The sequence below is a fragment of the Oryx dammah genome, unplaced genomic scaffold (assembly GCF_014754425.2).
Source record: "Oryx dammah isolate SB20612 unplaced genomic scaffold, SCBI_Odam_1.1 HiC_scaffold_27, whole genome shotgun sequence".
NCBI classification, from domain to species: domain Eukaryota; kingdom Metazoa; phylum Chordata; class Mammalia; order Artiodactyla; family Bovidae; genus Oryx; species Oryx dammah.
This window is the reverse complement of record NW_024070211.1, coordinates 82885287-82904147: the sequence shown is the minus strand read 5'-3', so window position 1 is coordinate 82904147 and position 18861 is coordinate 82885287. Positions and strand designations below refer to the sequence as shown.

Below are 18861 nucleotides of genomic sequence, written 5' to 3'. Positions count from 1 at the left end.
CAGAGCACCATACTCGCATACCCATAAGCAAATCTCCATTTTCAGCTTTCAAGTCTGGAAGCTGTCCTGTATTCTCAGACCTTCAGAGTTTGCTAAGATAGTTCTTTGTCTGGATTATAAAATAGAACCTTAGAGTCACCTTTATAGATTCATATGATATATGTCTGCTGATAGAGACTAAGTCCTACCTGACTAAAGTATGTTAGTATACAAGAGATTAAGTCTTTGGATACTGGAACCAGAGACCTAGATTTAAATCTTGGTCTATAAGTTACTAGTGGTCTGATCTTGGACAAGCCACATAAACTTCTGGGTTTTAGTTTCCTTATTTAAAAAATGGAGAGAGTGATAGCTGCCTGATCATGGTATTTAAGTTACATAGCTTAGAGAAAACCTTTAGCACAGTTTGGGCATATAGCTAGTGCTCAACAAATCACAACTGTTGTCATTATCTTTTTTGGTTTCTATATGGTACCTACATTTGTGTTTATCCTTCAAATGTTTGATCCATGATGTGGCAAATTTGTTTGTTCACTCAACCTGCAGTGTTCTAGGCCTGTTCTAAGCATTTATTCTAAATCTTGGCTTTTCTCATTGGGCTCAATCTTGTGGTAGGTTGGGGCTTCTCTGGTGGCTCATACAGTAAATATGTAAATACAGTAAAGAATTTGCCTGCAATGCAGGACACTGAGGTTCGATCCCTGGGTCCGAAAGATACCCTGGAGAAGGGAAGGGCTACTCATTCCAGTATTCTTGCCTGGAGAATCCCTGCACAGAGGAGCCTGGTGGGCTAAAGTCCCTGGGGGCTTGCAAAGAGGCAAACACAACTGAGCAGCTAACACTTTCACTTTTCATTCTCCAAGATGAGACATAAGAGAGGACATATACTTTGGTGGGAGCTAAAAAATGGCTTTGGCATTATACTACTTAGGTTTGAACACCAGTCTCTCTGCTTAACAGCTGAATAAACTAAGATAATTTTTCTACACCTCAATTTTTCTTTTCTGCAAAATAGAGATAATAATAATACATATCTCCTAGGATTGCTATAAAAGCTGAAATTGACACATTTAATGTGCTTAGATTACTACTTGGCTCATAATAAATATTCGATGTTAGTTATACTAAAATTTTAAGGTCTAAACTCAGGGATCTGAGGCCCAACAGAATGTAAGCTTTCCACATAGCTAGCCATTCCAATATATGAAAACAATTACAATTCTGATTCTTTCATAGTGGAGATAAGAATATATTTGCAAACAACTTATACCAATGTGAATTAAATCATTCTCATATTTATTCTTTTGGGGAAGTGCTATTGTATCAAGTTATATGTTGTGAACTTGAAAGATTCTATAGCTCTCTGTGGCCTGTATATTTGACTTTACAGAATTGTCTATGTATTCAACTTCAAATAGAAAGTTGGAATTTCTCATCAAAGGATTGGAATAAAGGTTACCTGAACTACAAGTATATCAGAACTCTGGGCTTCTCTAAGAAAAAATAACTGACAGATCAACTGCAGCAAAAGGAACAGGGTGACTTATTCAGAAGGAGATGGTCATGTAGGCTGCACAAAAAAGGAAGAGTCAGAGTACAGGCTTGTCAAACAGCAAATTGCGCCTGCAAACAAAGGACATAGTTTAAGGGCATGGGGTTTTAGAAAGGAATGCTGGTCTCTCATTTGTCTTTTCAGCTGGGTCTGCATACATGGGTGATATCGCCACAATCAACCATGTCATCTCTGAATAGGGAGGAATAGAGACTCACACAGAGCTTGCACCAGGGAGATCCTTCACACAGACGAACAATTCATTAGTCATTCAGAACTCAAAGCTGTTGCCAAATTTTGCTCTGTATGCTAAAAACAATACCATGATTGAAAATAAAAAGAAAATAGAATCAAGACAGTGAAGAAGGCTTTTAGGAGGCAATGGGAGTGTTACATCGGCATACTGTTAAGATTCAGATGAATATCTTCACAGTATTTTCCATCCTGTGGGATTTGAAACTTAGACTGTATACAGGTTTAACAACAGTGCTAACTATTCTCCAGTCTACTATTAATACTAATACTAAACCTAAAAAATACACCTCAAAACCTTTTTACCTGTTTCTGTTTAATATATTTTTCTTTTCTGAATCTTTATCACAATTTATTGGGCTTTCCAGGTGGCTCAGTAGTAAGAGAAGCTGCCTGCCAATGCAAGAAAACACAGGGTTCAATCCCCGGGTAGGGAAGATCTTGTCGGGAGAACTTTGTGGATAGGGGCGCCCAATGGGCTGTAGCCCATAATGTCGCAGAGTCGGACATGACGGAGCACATACACATCATGTTTATACTAAGTTATGGATGGAATTTTCTTGAAGATTAAATCAACTCACTTCTGTTTAGCACTTATTTGCAAGGTAGTTATCATTGATAATTTTATTTACATAATAAGAAGATATACTTCTTAAAGGTATGGGGTTTTTAAAAATATACTTATGGGGTCTTTTCTTTTTTCAGCCTTGTGTTCCTGTTTATCTCTTCCTACTTCTCTGTTCATAGCTGACATTCATTAAACATTTGTTGTTTCATTACTTTGGTGAGGATGATGTCAGATTTTAACTATTTATCCTTTAAGCAATGTTATATCCTACTCAACTTGTGTTGTAGGCAGAATAACAGACCCCCAAAGATGCCCAGGTCCTAGTCTCTGGAACCTGGAGCATGTTATCTTCATAGTAGAAGGGACTTTGCTGCTGCTGCTGCTGCTGCTAAGTCGCTTCAGTTGTGTCCTACTCTGTGCTACCCCATAGATAGCAGCCCACCAGGCTCCCCTGTCCCTGGGATTCTCAAGGCAAGAACACTAGAGTGGGTTGCCATTTCCTTCTCCAATGCATGAAAGTGAAGAGTGAAACTGAAGTTGCTCAGTCGTGTCTGACTCTTAGTGACCCCATGGACTGCAGCCTACCAGGCTCCTCTGTCCATGGGATTTTCCAGGCAAGAGTACTGGAGTGGGGTGCCATTGCCTTCTCCGAGGGACTTTGAAGATATGATTAAATGAAGGACCTTAAGGTGTGGATATTATCCTGGATTATCTGGTGGACCCCAATCTAATCATATGGTTCCATAAAGAGAGCTTTGTTGGTCGTGGCCAGAGGGAGATATGAGTATGGAGGAAAGTTCCGAGAGATACAGGATAGTGTTTCCTTTTGTTTTTGGTTCTGAAGATGGAAGAAGGGGTCCATAAGCTGGGGAATGTGGGTGGTTTTTAGAAGCTGGAAAAGGCCAGAAAATGAATTCTTCCCTAGAGTCTTCAGAAAAAAACACAGTCCTGCCAACACCTTGATTTTAACCGAGTTAAGACCCATGCCAGACTTCTAAGCTACAGAATAATGAGTCATCAAGAGAAAATGAATACAATAGTGATGACATAAAATGAGGACATATCTCTGTGTTATTTGCTGGCCATCACAAACTCACTTTGTTGTTAGTACTCCTAGGTTAAAAGTCAGGGGCTAGGAGATTTCTCACAAGAAAACATACGATAGGTCCAATCTGTTTATTTCTGTGACAATTTAGCAACTACTTTTGTAATTTAACATACTTAAATGAAAATAACCCTCATGGAGATGCATCACATGTAAAGTTCACTGATATTTATGCAGGCCTATCTGTAATTAAATTCTTGATATCTTCCATTAAAAGTGTATAAACTGTGTATCTTAGGATTGATTCTTGTTCTTATGTGTTGTTTTTAAAAAATTAAGTTCTTTCTTTTTTCACTCTTCAGTCCTTGGCTATGGTAAACCACCATTCCTGCTTTAACCTCTCAGGGCACAGATCTCTTTTCTGGTTCCAGAAATGCGGCTCAGAAATATAGAACTTTAAAATCTGGCTGAAACTAATATTCAGTTCAGTTCAGTTGCTCAGTCATGTCCAACTCTTTGCGACCCCATGAACCGCAGCACGCCAGGCCTCCCTGTTCATCACCAACTCCTGGAGTCCACTCAAACCCATGTCCATTGAGTTGGTGATGCCATCCAACCATCTCATCCTCTGTTGTCCCCTTTTCCTTCTGCCCTCAATCTCTCCCAGCATCAGGGTCTTTTCAAATGAATCAGTTCTTTGCATCAGGTGGCCAAAGTATTGGAGCTTCAGCCTCAACATCATTCCTTCCAAGGAACACCCAGGACTGATCTCCTTTAGGATGGACTGGATGGATCTCCTTGCAGTCCAATAGACTCTCAAGAGTCTTCTCCAACACCACAGTTCAAAGGCATCAATTCTTCTGCACTCAGCTTTCTTTATAGTCCAACTCTCACATCCATACATGATCACTGGAAAAACCATAGCCTTGACTAGATGGACCTTTGTTGACAAAGTAACGTCTCTGGTTTTAAATATGCTGTCTAGGTTGGTCATAACTTTCATTCCAAAGAGTAAGCATCTTTTAATTTCATGGCTGAAATCATCATCTGCAGTGTTTTTGGAGCCCAGAAAAATAGAGTCAGCCACTGTTTCCACTGTTTCCCCATCTATTTCCCATGAAGTGATGGGACCGGATGCCATGATCTTCATTTTCTGAATGTTGAGCTTTAAGCCAACTTTTTCACTCTCCTCTTTCACTTTCATCAAGAGGCTTTTTAGTTCCTCTTCACTTTCTTCCATAAGGGTGGTGTCATCTGCATATCTGAGGTTATTGATATTTCTCCCAGCAATCTTGATTCCAGCTTGTGCTTCTTCCAGCCCAGCGTTTCTCATGATGTACTCTGCATGTAAGTTAAATAAGCAGGGTGACAATATACAGCCTTGACATATTCCTTTTCCTACTTGGAACCAGTCTGTTGTTCCATGTCCAGTTCTAACTGTTGCTTCCTGACCTGCATACAGGTTTCTCAGTAGGTGGGTCAGGTGGTCTGGTATTCCCATCTCTTTCAGAATTGTCCACAGTTTATTGTGATCCACACAGTCAAAGGCTTTGGCATTGTCAATAAAGCAGAAATCGATGTTTTTCTGGAACTCTCTTGCTTTTTCCATGATCCAGCAGATGTTGGCAATTTGATCTCTGGTTCCTCTGCCTTTTCTAAAACCAGCTTGAACATCTGGAAGTTAATAGTACATGTATTGCTGAAGCCTGGCTTGGAGAATTTTGAGCATTACTTTACTAGCATGTGAGATGAGCGCAATTGTGCGGTAGTTTAAGCATTCTTTGGCATTGCCTTTCTTTGGGATTGGAATGAAAACTGACCTTTTCCAGTCCTATGGCCACTGCTGAGTTTTCCAAATTTGCTGGCATATTGAGTGCAACACTTTCACAGCATCATCTTTTAGGATTTGAAATAGCTCAACTGGAATTCCATCACCTTCACTAGCTTTGTTCGTAGTGATGCTTCCTAAGGCTCACTTGACTTTGCATTTGGGAATGTCTGGCCCTAGGTGAGTGATCATACCATCGTGATTATCTGAGTCATGAAGATCTTCTTTGTATAGTTCTTCTGTGTATCTTTGCCACCTCTTCTTGATATCTTTTGCTTCTGTTAGGTCCATACCATTTCTGTCCTTTATTGAGCCCATCTTTGCATGAAGTGTTCTCTTGCTGTACCTAATTTTCTTGAAGAGATCTCTAGTCTTTCCTATTCTATTGTTTTCCTCTATTTCTTTGCGTTGATTGATGAGGAAGGCTTTCTTATCTCTCCTTGTTATTCTTTGGAACTCTGCATTCAAATGGGTGTATTTTTCCTTTTCTCCTTTGTTTTTCGCCTCTCTTCTTTTCACAGCTATTTGTAAGGCCTCCCTCCTCAGACAGCCATTTTGCTTTTTTGCATTTATTTTTCTTAGGGATGGTCTTGATCCCTGTCTCCTGTACAATGTCACAAACCTCCGTCCATAGTTCATCAGGCACTCTGCTTATGAGATCTAGTCCCTTAAATCTATTTCCCACTTCCACTGTATAGTCATAAAGGATTTGATTTAGGTTATATCTGAATAGTCTGGTAGTTTTTCTCCACTTTCTTCAATTTCAGTCTGAATTTGGCAATAAGGAGTTCATGATCTGAGCCACAGTCAGCTCCAAGTCTTGTTTTTGCTGACTGTATAGAGCTTCTCCATCTTTGGTTGCAGAGAATATAATCAATCTGATTTTGGTGTCAACCATCTGGTGATGTCCATGTGTAGAGTCTTCTCTTGTGTTGTTGGAAGAGGGTATTTGCTATGACCAGTGTGTTTTGGGAGAACTCTATTAGCCTTTGCCCTGTTTCATTCTGTGCTCCAAGGCGAAATTTGCCTGTTACTCCAGGTGTTTCCCGACTTCCTACTTTTGCATTCCAGTCCTCTGTAATGAGAAAGACATCTTTTGGGGGTGTTAGTTCTAGAAGGTCTTGTAGGTCTTCATAGAACTGTTCAACTTCAGCTTTTTCAGTGTTACTGGTCAGGGCATAGACTTGGATTACAACATATAAATGCAACCGACATTCTCATTGGCTCTCCTAGAACATTTGGGATTACAGAGTGGAAAAGACATTCAGGAATGGAAGAATTATACTAAATGTGGAGGAAGAGGGAGAAATATACTCAGAAGTCATTTTTGAAAACAGATAGAAACAAGTATAATTTAATAGATTTTACACAGAGGAAAGTTTGAAAGCAGGAGTTAGTGAGGGCTTCAAGGACCCCATCATTCCAGGCTATGAAGTTTGTAATAATTCTTGTCACATAGCAACAGAACATCTCATTAGACTCAGATCTGCTGTATTTTTGAACACAGACCATGTGTCTATCCGCAATATACTGTTAGAAAAACTTAAATCCTGAGTTAAAAACTCAGGATGTTGGTCTATGTTAGCTTTTTCTAGCATCCCTCCATGAGAAGAATATCCACCTATTGCTTCAATTTATCTTGAAGAAAGTTCTAAGATGAAGACCCTGCTGCTGCTGCTGCTGCTGTCCAGCTGCTAAGTCTTGTCCAACTCTTTGTGATGCCATGCACTGTAGCCCACCATGTTCCTCTGTCCATGGGATTCCCAGGCAAGAACACTGGAGTTGCCATTTCCTTTTCTAAGGGATCTTCCCAATGCAGGGATTGAACTTGTGTCTCCTGCGTTGGTAGATGGATTTTTTACCACTGAGCCACCTGGGAAGCCCCAAGAAGCATCAATAAACAGAGTGGGAGAGAAAATGGCAGAACACAGAAGCTTATTGCTAAGAGGCTGAAGTTTCCACAAAAGATTTCTAAAATGATTGAAAGCTGATATAATTGACTAGAAAATGAAAAACCAATAAACCCAAAGTATTCTCAATTTTTAAAACAGATTGTCCCTGAAAGGATAGACAATTCCTTAAAATTTCCCTGGGCCCCTGAGGACATGGATGCTACTAAAGACTATCCTTCACTCTCTTTCTCCACTCTGACCATGGGAGACAGTGAATACATGAGAATTTCCCAGAAAATAGAATTAGGAGCCGTCAGACTAGCTGATCTAGAAAATCACTCCACAGCCAGGGCACAGAGCTCACAGAATTCCTGCTCAGCAGAATATCATCTGTTTTATGGACAAAGCACTACCTTATGCTCTCCATTGTTCACTTTTACAAAAAGAAATCTTAGTTTTAGTTACGCCTTTTTTCTCTACTTTTGAATAGTAAGTGCTTTGGTGGTAGATAGCTGTCATTTAGTTAGAGAAGTCTCATTATACCTGGTAAAGAAAACTGAGCGCAAACCTTGGTTCTTGGAACTAGCTACAGTAGCTGGATGAGACTTCAGGGGGAAGTGAGTGGCTTCAAATAGCTGTGACGATTTCAGAGGTAAAGGTTGGAGCAGAAAGGAGCATGTGAGTGTTCTACAGTCAATGAATTGGAGAGGAGATGCCAAAGACTGCCTATACTACAATTACTTTCTCCTTGTCTTCTAAATGGAATGTCCATGCTGCTCTTAGCAGACCCCAGGCCCTGATCCGGGATTCAGCCTCGCTTAATCCAAGTTAACCTGCTTTTCCTTGCTATTTTAAGAAATAAGCATGTGATGCAGTTCAAAGTAATTAGGTTAAGAGAGACATTTGCTTCAGATTTCTGGGAAATGAGCTTTTCTACCTCCCACCATATAACAGAGGAAGGACTAGGTTGTGTTGCTATTCGGGGTCATCTTAAACAACGAGGGCAATGAGCATGAGAATGAAGCCAGCCCTGTGGGTGACGGAGCAATGATAGAATGGGCCTGGGTCCTTCACACCCATCTTTGAATCACTGTATCAATAAATCCTATAATCCCCCCAATCTCCTGTAACCATTTCTCATTACATGAACCAACACATCTCCTCATTGCTTAAATCCTTTTGAGCTGACTTTCTGTCAACTGTAGTCAAACATAATCCAACTGACATATTTGATATTTGGAATTTGACACTGATATAGGGATGGTTACGTTACTCATTCATTTACAGGAATAAATAACATACAAAGGTTTAATTCTGGCTCCTCAGATGTGTACGCCAAAATGTTATGGATAGATGTATAGGTTTTTAAGCCAAACAGACCTGAAATTTGATCCTTCTCTGACTATTGAAGCCTATGCTTGTCTTCTCTGAACTCCAATCTTCATACTGGTACAATGAAGATAATGAATCTATCTTATACGGTACTGGTAGAGAGAAAATGAGATAATGCATATAAAATTCTTATCATGAAGTAGATGTTCAATCATTGCAACCATCATTTTAAGGGCCAGAGAAAAAACTGTGTAAGAACCCTTGGTGAGAATTTTATAGGAAGATGGCTCAAGAGGAATAAAACACTAAAAAGTGAAATTCTGAAAATACAATTGGAAATGATTCTGATGAGAAAGAAAATGAATAGTTAGCTAAGGAACTTCAGTAGCTGCACAGAATAAGTTCCATGAACTGACACAATTTTTAAAATGTATATTGGAAGAGAACAAACATTTTACCACCAATAATGGATATAAAAGAGAAGTGCAAACTCTAAGAACAGGATAGGGGTGGGAGGGTTGAGGCACAGAAAGAATATCAACTTAAAAAAACACTCATAATTATATCCGAAGCCATGATAGTAAGAACAAATCAATAAGACACATGTAGAGACTATAATGTTAAGAAATGACAAGTGAACATAAGTATGTTTAAAAACTGAACTGAGCAATATGCATAATATAGATGGAATCACCAAACAGTAAAATAATATTCTACCTATATTCAAGGTAAATGTTACTACTAGGAAATTTTCAATTATACTTTGAAATATTACAGGCCATGTTGACTTATTTGTTACTTAGTTATGAAAATATAATAAAATAAAATATCAGATAAATTAGATTTATATCATTCTGAGTTAGTGATAAATTTCAGAGAGATGCCTTGATGGTACAAAAGGATAACTGCTCTTTATCCTGAGGTCTGTACTGGCAAACCACGACTTTTCTGTATGAACATGATATTCCCACCTTGCCTCAGTGAACAGACATAGCTTTCTAAAATCTTTGATTAGCTTTAAATTATAAAAATATTTCTTAGTGATTATACTAATAGATAATATATCCCCAACCCCAAACACAGAGGGAAAGACTAGGAATTGGGTTCAGAATTCAGACAGATGCCACTGTATATGTGCCTTACTAAAAACATGCCAACACACACACCAGAAATTATATCCTAATTTCTCTGTATCTGTCAGCAATAAAATCTGAGGGGAGGCCTTCGTTATCAAGGTTAAGTTCATGTCTGACCTAGTTAATTCTCCTAGAGAGGAGAAGGACTCTGCCTTGCGAGGCCAAGAGAGAACACAGCTTTTTCACCAAGGAGGTCCTCAGAAATAATTCACCTTCAGGTGAACTGCTTTTAGAAAGCACTTTTCAGTTACCTGCCCCCAGAGTGAAGTTCAAAAGAAAAGGGAGTAGAATGTTCTCAATCAAGATCTCTGGTCTGTGGTGTTTTCTATCACTGGAGAGTTGCTTGCTTCTGAACATTATCACCTTCAGGAATAGGAAACAGTCATTTCTTTACTCAGACAGTCTTTTAATCTTGGAACAAGAGGCCTAGAAAGCTATTCTCACAGAAGGCTTTTCTTGCTTTTAAAAACACAATCAAACTGGTTCCGGTGGAGTGGGATATAAGGAATGTACCTTCTCTACTTGTACACAAGTAATTGGACTAGCCTAATTAGATTGCCCGAGTGTTTAGATACCATGGTGATGGGTACTTGATAAATACTGTATGTAGCTAAACTGGGAACATCCCTTGTGGCAGTAATAGCCAAACAGTTAGCTCTGATAGGTTAGCAAGATGCAAGCCAAGTGCTTCGCTACATTACATAATATTTATTGATAGTTATTTATGTTGACATTTTCAGCCATTTGTGGTGTCTTTTTACTCTAGATCTGTGGGTAGTGTGGTCAGAGATGACTTCTGCTGACAAAAATATCTTGAATGCAAGGTAAGCATCAGTGTGGATTCTGCCTAATAACTAAGGAAACTATTATAACTTATAAACAAATGCCATCCAGAAATCAAGCTGCACTTAATCAGTTTAGAATTAGAATTTGCTCAAATGAGACATGCTGTGAGTGAAAACCACATATTGCATAGAACTTAATGGTCCTTGGTCCTAGAAGAAAACCAAAGGGTATTCTCTAGTAGAAATAAATCCAGAAAATAGCCTAACTGAATGCTGAGTTGCTTTCCTTCCTTCTCAAACTCTTTTTCTGCCTCATTTGTCAAGCTGGGGCAACCTCAGTAAGAAAACTACAGTGAAAAAGAATGAAACTGATGATTTATATAAGTAGGAAGAAACTGATTCATGTTTTCAGTCTTTGTATTTAATTCTTCCAGACTGGAAGGTAATTTATGATTTTTTTAAAGGTTTGGAAATTCTTGCATACCACCAAGCAGTTACCTAGCATGATAGGGAAGTGATACAAAAAAGCTAAACCTTTTGCTCTAAAATCAACCTTTTATTATAGGGAAGAAAGGGAAATTAACATCTCACAATGCCAGGGCCCATCTTCTTTTTATAACACTATGTTTTCTTGCTACGTTAAAAAATGCTGCCCTAGGGAAGTAGGTTACTACCTTCACCAAGAGTTTTTCAGAATTTTTAGTAAATTTTGATTGTGTGTTTGTTTTCACGGTTAACTATTGCATTAATGAGTATCATAGTATACATGGAAGTGATTAGCAAGGGCAGGGGAGAAGCCAGATTTAGAATAAAAATACCTGGGTTCAAATCTGGAGGCTGACAATTTTAACGTAGCTTTGAATTGAGAAATGTCATTCAACTCCTCTTCATCTCAATTTATTTATCAGAAAAATGAATGTACTTATAATATCTTGTCCCAGGGTCGGTGACAACAAAATGAAAAACTTGAAAATGCTTTAAGGAAATATATAACAGTTAAAAGCAAAAGATTTCATCTTTCGAGGTGCATTTAACTTTTTGGGAAATTCAATCATGTGAATCCACTGCACCTACTAGGCTGAATCAGTGCTTCATTGATAATGAAACTTTAGTAGGGAACTGTAATATATTAATCTTCCCTCATTCTCTACTCTAAGTGGTCAGACAAATTCTGTTACTTTTTATCTCCAAATACTCCCTATATAACCAATGTCTCCTTAATCAGCTCCCCTCCCCCAGTCTTCCATCCAAGTATTCATGTTGCACTGCTAATGTTACTATGTCTCACACTTATTTAAATCTTCAGGGGACTTTGTTTGCCCTCAGGATAAACGTCCCTCCATACGTCCCCCCATAGTAAGTCACAGAAGAGTGTTCAGAATCTGATAAATGATTATGCTACTTCATTTACAAGTGATTAAAATAATAATTTTTAAGCAACTACCACATGCCACACACCATGGCCTGCTCTGGTGCTGTGGAAGTAAAGGCAACGGACAAACAACTAAGCATCTCAAACGATATAAACGAAATTAATGAAAATGCTCTGCCTGAGGGAAAGTACTGGGGATGGAGGATGCTAATCCAAACTGGGGGTAGTGCTCATTGAGGAACTCTCCTTTCTCATCTCTTTTATTTTGTGTTTCTTAAGTGTTGGTGGCTCAGACAGTAAAGAATCTGCCTGCAATGTAAGAGCCTGGGTTCTATCCCTGGGTCGGGAAGATCCCTGGAGGAGGGAATGGCTACCTACTCCAGTATTCTTGCTTAGAGACTACCACAGACAGAGAAATTTGGTGGGTTATAGTCCATGGGGTCACAAAGAATTACACACAACTAAGAGATATTTAAGGAGCATGTCCTTAAATATGATATTTAAGAGATATTTAAGGAGTGTTAAGTTTTAATCAATTTCCTAAAACTTTGTATTCTTTTTTTGAATCATGTTTACTGTATTCTTTAGAAAGATCTTGGAAGAAGCAAAGAAGATGCTAGTTATTAAATTAAGAATGAGGGAGGAGACATCTCAGTAGATTCTATTAATAATAAAAGAAAGTAAGAAAATATTATAGGAAAATTTATGCCACTATATTCAACAAGTGAAATGAAATAAATTTCCTGAAAGACAAAATCGACCAACATTCACACAAGAATAAATGAATGACCTGGAAATTCCTATATCTAGGAGAGAAGCTGAGTTTTTAGTTAAACCTTTCTCACTACATTGAAGAGGAAGAAATAGTTCTTCATTCTGTCAGGACAAGCATTGTTGACAGCAAAGAAGAAAACCATACAAATATATTGTTAAGGGGGAAAGATCCTTTAAAGATCAATACCTTTTATCAACATAGATGCAAAATACTAAACAAAATTTTAAGAAATGGAAACCAATGATGTATAGAAAAGATAACAGATCAGGAACCAGTGGGACTTGTTCGAGGAATGCAGATTCATTCTAGCATTTGAAAAGTCTATCAATGTAATTAACTGTATTAACAAGATTTTTAAAAAATCGTATGACCTTTCAGTAGATTCAGAAAAATTTTTGACAAAATTCAATATTTATTCTGATAAAAACTGCCAGGAAACTAGTGATAGATGAGAAGAAAAAACCTACAGTCAGCAACATGCCTAGTGGTAAAAAAGTGAATACTTTCCACCTAAAGGAAACAAGAGGACAAAGATGTCTACACTCATCATTTCTATCTAACATTGTGCTGGAGGTTTTAGCTAGTGTAATGAGACAAGAAAAAGAAAGAAAATGTCACCAGATATGAAATGAAAAGTAATATTTTTTAATTCAAAGATGACATATTCATCCATGTAGAAAACTTGATGATGTACCAAAAAACTGCCAGAACCAATGAATTAGTATCACAATGTTGCAGATGTAAGAACAAAACATAGTATCAGCAGTATTTCTATATAGAAGTGAAGAACAACTAGAAATTGAAATTAAAAATACAATAATAATAGCAATGAAAAATATTAAATATTTATGGATAAGTCTGACAAAATATGTGCAAGATATGTATAATGAAAATTGTAAAACATTGATAGGGAAAATTAAAGAAGATATAAATAAATGATAAGGTATAATTTATTCATTGTTTGGGATTCACTATATTGTTAAAATGTCAATTCTTCTTGAATTCATCAGTAGGTTCAATTAAAAGCAAATCAAAATCTCAACAAATTTTTTTTAAGTTTTATAAAAAGACAAGATAATTCTAAAATTCAAGTGAAAATGCAAAGGACATACAACAAGGTTTAGCAAACTATGACCTGCAGTGTATTTCCAGCCTGCTGCATGCTTTTGTAAATAAGGTTTGGAAGATAGCCATCTCTATTAGTTTAAATATTGTCTATGGCTGTTTTTGCATTACAGTGGCAGAGTTAAGTACCATATGAGCCTATACAGCTGTAAGCTTAAAACTATTAGCTATCTGTCCCTTCAGAGAAAAAAGTTTGCCAATTCCTGACCTACAATAGTGAAAACAAGTTTGATAAAGGATGAAGCTAGAGGAAAAACAATACTTGATCTTAAGAGTCATTCTAAATTTATGATGATAAAGTGTGGCACTGCCAATGAATTATATAAATAGATCAATGAATCAAATGGATAGTACCGAAATAATACTAGTTACCTGAACAACAGACATTCAACAAAGGTGCAAAGGCAACAGAATGGAAAAAGGATAGTATTTTTAACAGAGTCCTGAAAAAATTGGATACCTACAGGCAAAAAAGAGTGGATTTCAATCTTTACCTCTCAATCTAATGTAATTGAGAGGTATGGCTGAGTCCCTTCACAGTTCACTTAAAACTATCTCAACATTGTTAAATGACTATACATAAACACAAAATAAAAGTTTTAAAAAAGAACTCAAACTGGACCATAGATCTAATGTAATCTAAAACTACAAAACTTGAGGAAGATAACTTAGGAGAAAATCTTTGTGACCAGGGGTAAGGCAAACATTTCTTAGATGACATGGAAAGCATGATTCATAAAAGTACTAAATCTGTAAATTAAACTTCATTAAATTTAAGAGCTTCAGTGTCTAATATACACTGCTGGGAAAATGAAGAGAAAAGACACAAACTAGGAGAAAATGGGCTTCCCCAGTGGCACTAGTGGGAAAGAATCCGCCTACCAATGCAGAAGGTACAAGAGACATGGGTTCCAGCCTTGGGTCAAGATGATCCCCTGAAGTAGGAAATGGCAACCCACTGCAGCATTCCTGCCTAGAAAATTCCATGGACAGAGGAGCCTGGCGGGGAGCTACAGTCCATGGGCCAAACACAGTTGGAACGACTGAATAACCAAAAAGAAGAAAATATCAGCAAAACATGTATGCAAGAATAGATCTATATCTAGAGTAAGCAGCTCTACAAATACATCAGAAATCTGAAAACTCATCAAGCTGATAAAAAAAAAAAAAGACCAAAACAGACACTTCACCAAAGAAGACATAAAAACTGCAAATAATCACATGAAAAGATGCTCAATATTATTGGCCATTCAGTTGAGTTCAGTCACTCAGTTGTGTCTGACTCTTTGTGACCCCATGGACTGCAGCACGCCAGGCCTCCCTGTCCATCACCAATTCCCAGAGTTTACTCAAGCTCATGTCCATTGAGCCGGTGATGCCATCCAAAAATCTCATCCTCTGTCATCCCCTTCTCCCCCTGCCTTCAATCGTTCCCAGCATCAGGGTTTTTCCAATGAGTGAGTTCTTCACACCAGGTGGCCAAAGTATTGGAGTTTCAGCTTTAGCATCAGTCCTTCCAATGAATATTCAGGACTGATTTCCTTTAGGATGGATTGGTTGGCTTACCTTGCAGTCCAAGGGACTCTCAAGAGTCTTCTCCAACACCACAGTTCAAAAGCATCATTTCTTCAGCACTCAGCTTTCTTTATAGTCCAATGCTCACATCCATACATGACTAATGGAAAAACCATAGCTTTGACTACACAGACCTTAGTTGACAAAGCTTTTTAATATGCTGTCTAGGTTGGTCATAACTTTTCCTTCCAAGGAGCAAGCATCTTTTACTTTCACGGCTGCAGTCACCATCTGCAGTGATTTTGGAGCTTCCAAAAATAAAGTCTGTCACTGTTTTCATTGTTTCCCCATCTATTTGCATGAAGTGATGGGACCAGATACCATGATCTTAGTTTTCTGAATGCTGAGTTTTAAGCCAACTCTTTCACTCTCCTCTTTCATTTTCATCAAGAGGCTCTTTAGTCCTTTGCTTTCTGCCATAAGAGTGGTGTCATCTGCATATCTGAGGTTATTGATATTTCTCCCGGCAATCTTGATTCCAGCTTGTTCTTCATGAGTCCAGCATTTCTTATGATGTACTTTTCATTTAAGTTAAATAAGCAGGGTGACAGTATATAGCCTTGACGTACTCCTTGTCCCATGTCCAGTTCTAACTGTTGCTTCCTGACCTGCACACAGATTTCTCAGGAGGCAGGTCAGGTGGTTTGGTATTCTCGTCTTTGAAGAATTTTCCACAGTTTGTGGTGATCCACACAGTCAAAGGCTTTGGCATAGACAATAAAGCAGAAGTAGATGTTTTTCTGGAACTCTCTCGCTTTTTCGATGATCCAGTGGATGTTGGCAATTATCTCTGGTTCCTCTGCCTTTTCTAAATCCAGCTTGCACATCTGGAATTTCACAGTTCACATACTGTTGAAGCCTGGCTCGTAGAATTTTGAGCATTACTTTGCTAGCATGTGAGTTGAGTGCAATTGTAGGGTAGTCTGAGCATTCTTTAGCATTTCTTTGGGATTGGAATGAAAACTGACCCTTTCCAGTCTTGTGGCCACTGCTGAGTGTTCCAAATTTGCTGGCATATTGAGTGCAGCACTTTCACAGCACCATCTTTTAGGACTGGAAATAGCTCAACTAAAATTCCATCATCTCCTCTAGCTTTGTTTGTAATGATGCTTCCTAAGGCCCACGCATTTGGGGTTGTCTGGTTCTAGGTGAGTGATCACACCATTGTGATTATCTGGGTCGTGAAGATCTTTTTTGTATAGTTCTGTGTTTTCTTGTCACATCTTCTTAATATCTTCTGCTTCTGTTGGGTCCATACCATTTCTGTCCTTTTTTGTGCCCATCTTTGCATGAAATGTTCCTTTGGTATCTCTCATTCTCTTGAAGAGATCTCTAGTGCTTCCATTCTATTGTTTTCCTCTATTTCTTTGCACTGATCACTGAGGAAGGCTTTCTTATCTCTCTTTGCTGTTCTTTGGAACTCTGCGCTCAAACAGGTATATCTTTCCTTTTCTCCTGTGCCTTTGCTTCTCTTCTTTTCACAGCTATTTGTAACGTCTTCTCAGACAACCATTTTGGCTGTTTGCATTTCTTTTTCTTAGGGATGGTCTTGATCCCTGCCTCCTGTACAATGTCATGAACCTCTCTCCATAGTTCTTCAGGCACTGTCTATCAGATCTAATCTGTTGAATCTGTTTGTCACTTCCACTGTATAGTCATAAGAGATTTGAAACTCCAGTACTTTGGCCACCTCATGTGAAGAGTTGACTCATTGGAAAAGACTCTGATGCTGGGAGGGATTGGGGGCAGGAGGAAAATGGGACGACCGAGGATGAGATGGCTGGATGGCATCACGGACTTGATGGATGTGAGTTTGAGTGAACTCAGGGAGATGGTGATGGACAGGGAGGCCTGGCGTGCTGCGATTCATGGGGTCACAAAGAGTTGGACATGACTGAGTGACTGAACTGAACTGAACTGAACTGAATGGTCTAGTGGTTTTCCCTACTTTCTTCAATGTAAGTATGAATTTAGCAATAAGGAGTTCATGATCTGAAGCACAGTCAACTTCTGGTCTTGTTTTTGCTGACTGTATAGAGCTTCTCCATGTTTGGCTGCAAAGAATATAATCAGTCTTATTTCAGTATTGACCATCTGGTGATGTCCATGTGTAGATTCTTCTCTTGTGTTGTTGGAAGAGGGTGTTTGCTATGACCAGTGTGTTCTCTTGGCAAAAGTTTATCAGCCTTTGCCCTGCTTCATTTGTACTCTAAGGCCATATTTCTTCTTTTCTCCAGGTATTTCTTGACTTCCTCTTTTTGCATTCCTTTCCCCCATAATGAAAAGGACATCTTTTGGGGGTGTTAGTTCTAGAAGGTCTAGAAGGTCTTGAAGTTCTTCATAGAACCATTCAACTTCAGCTTATTCAGCATTACTGGTCAGGGCATAGACTTGAATTACTGTGATATTGAATGGTTTGCCTTGGAAATGAATAGAGATCTTTCTGTCATTTTTGCGATTGCATCGAAGTACTGCATTTCAGACTCTTTTTTTGACTATGATGGCTACTCCATTTCTTCTAAGGGATTCTTGCCCATAGTAGTAGATACAATGGTCATCTGAGTTAAACTCACCCATTCCAGTCCATTTGAGTTCACTGATTCTAAAAATGTTGATGTTCACTCTTGCCATCTCCTGTTTGACCACTTCCAATTTGCCTTGATTCATGGACCTAACGTTCCAGGTTCCTAACCAATATTGCTCTTACAGCATTGAACCTTGCTTCTATCACCAGTCACATCCACAACTAGGTGATGTTGTTGCTTTGGCTCCATCTCTTCATTCTTTCTGGAGTTATTTCTCCACTGATCTCTAGTAGCATATTGGGTACCAACTGACCTGGGGAGTTCATCTTTCAGTGTCCTATCTTTCTACTTTTTCATACTGTTCATGGGGTTCTCAAGGCAAGAATACTGAAGTGGTTTGCCATTCCCTTCTCCACATTTTGTCAGAACTTTCCACCATGACCCATCCATCTTGGGTGGCCCTACAGGGCATGGCTCATAGTTTTATTGAGTTAAACAAGGCTGTGATCCATGTGATCAGATTGGTTAGTTTTCTGTGATTGTGGTTTTCAGTCTGTCTGCCCTCTGATGGAGAAGAATAAGAGGCTTATGCAAGCTTCCTGATGAGAGAGACTGACTGAGGGGGAAACTGGGTCTTGTTCTGAAGGGCAGGGCCATACTCAATAAATCTTTAATCCGATTTTCTGTTGATGGGCAGGCTATGTTCTCTCCCTGCTTTTGACCTGAAGTTAAACTATGGTGAGGGTAATGAAAATAATGGAAGTGAAGTGAAGTGAAAGCTATTCAGTTGTGTCTGACTCTTTGGGTCTCCATGGACTACACAGTCCAGGGAATTCTCCAGGCCAGAATATTGGAGTGGGTAGCCTTTTCCTTCTCCAGGGGATCTTCCCAACCCAGGGATCGAACCCAGGTCTCCCACATTGCAGGCGTATTCTTTACCAGCTAAGCCACCAGGGAAGCCTGAAGATAATGGAGACCTCCTTCAAAAGGTCCCATGCATGCACGGCTACACTCAGTGCCCCCAACCTTGCAGCAGGCCACCACCAACCCACACTTCCACCAGAGACTCCTGGACACTCACGGGCAAGTCTGGGTCAGT

At 38.8% G+C, this 18861-nt stretch overlaps 1 protein-coding gene across 1 annotated transcript in view; it reads right to left on the bottom strand.

The window, feature by feature from the left end:
* Positions 1-18861, bottom strand: part of ARHGAP15 (Rho GTPase activating protein 15) — a 704757-nt gene that overhangs the window by 96503 nt on the left and 589393 nt on the right. The gene's annotated exons all lie outside the window — the stretch shown is intronic.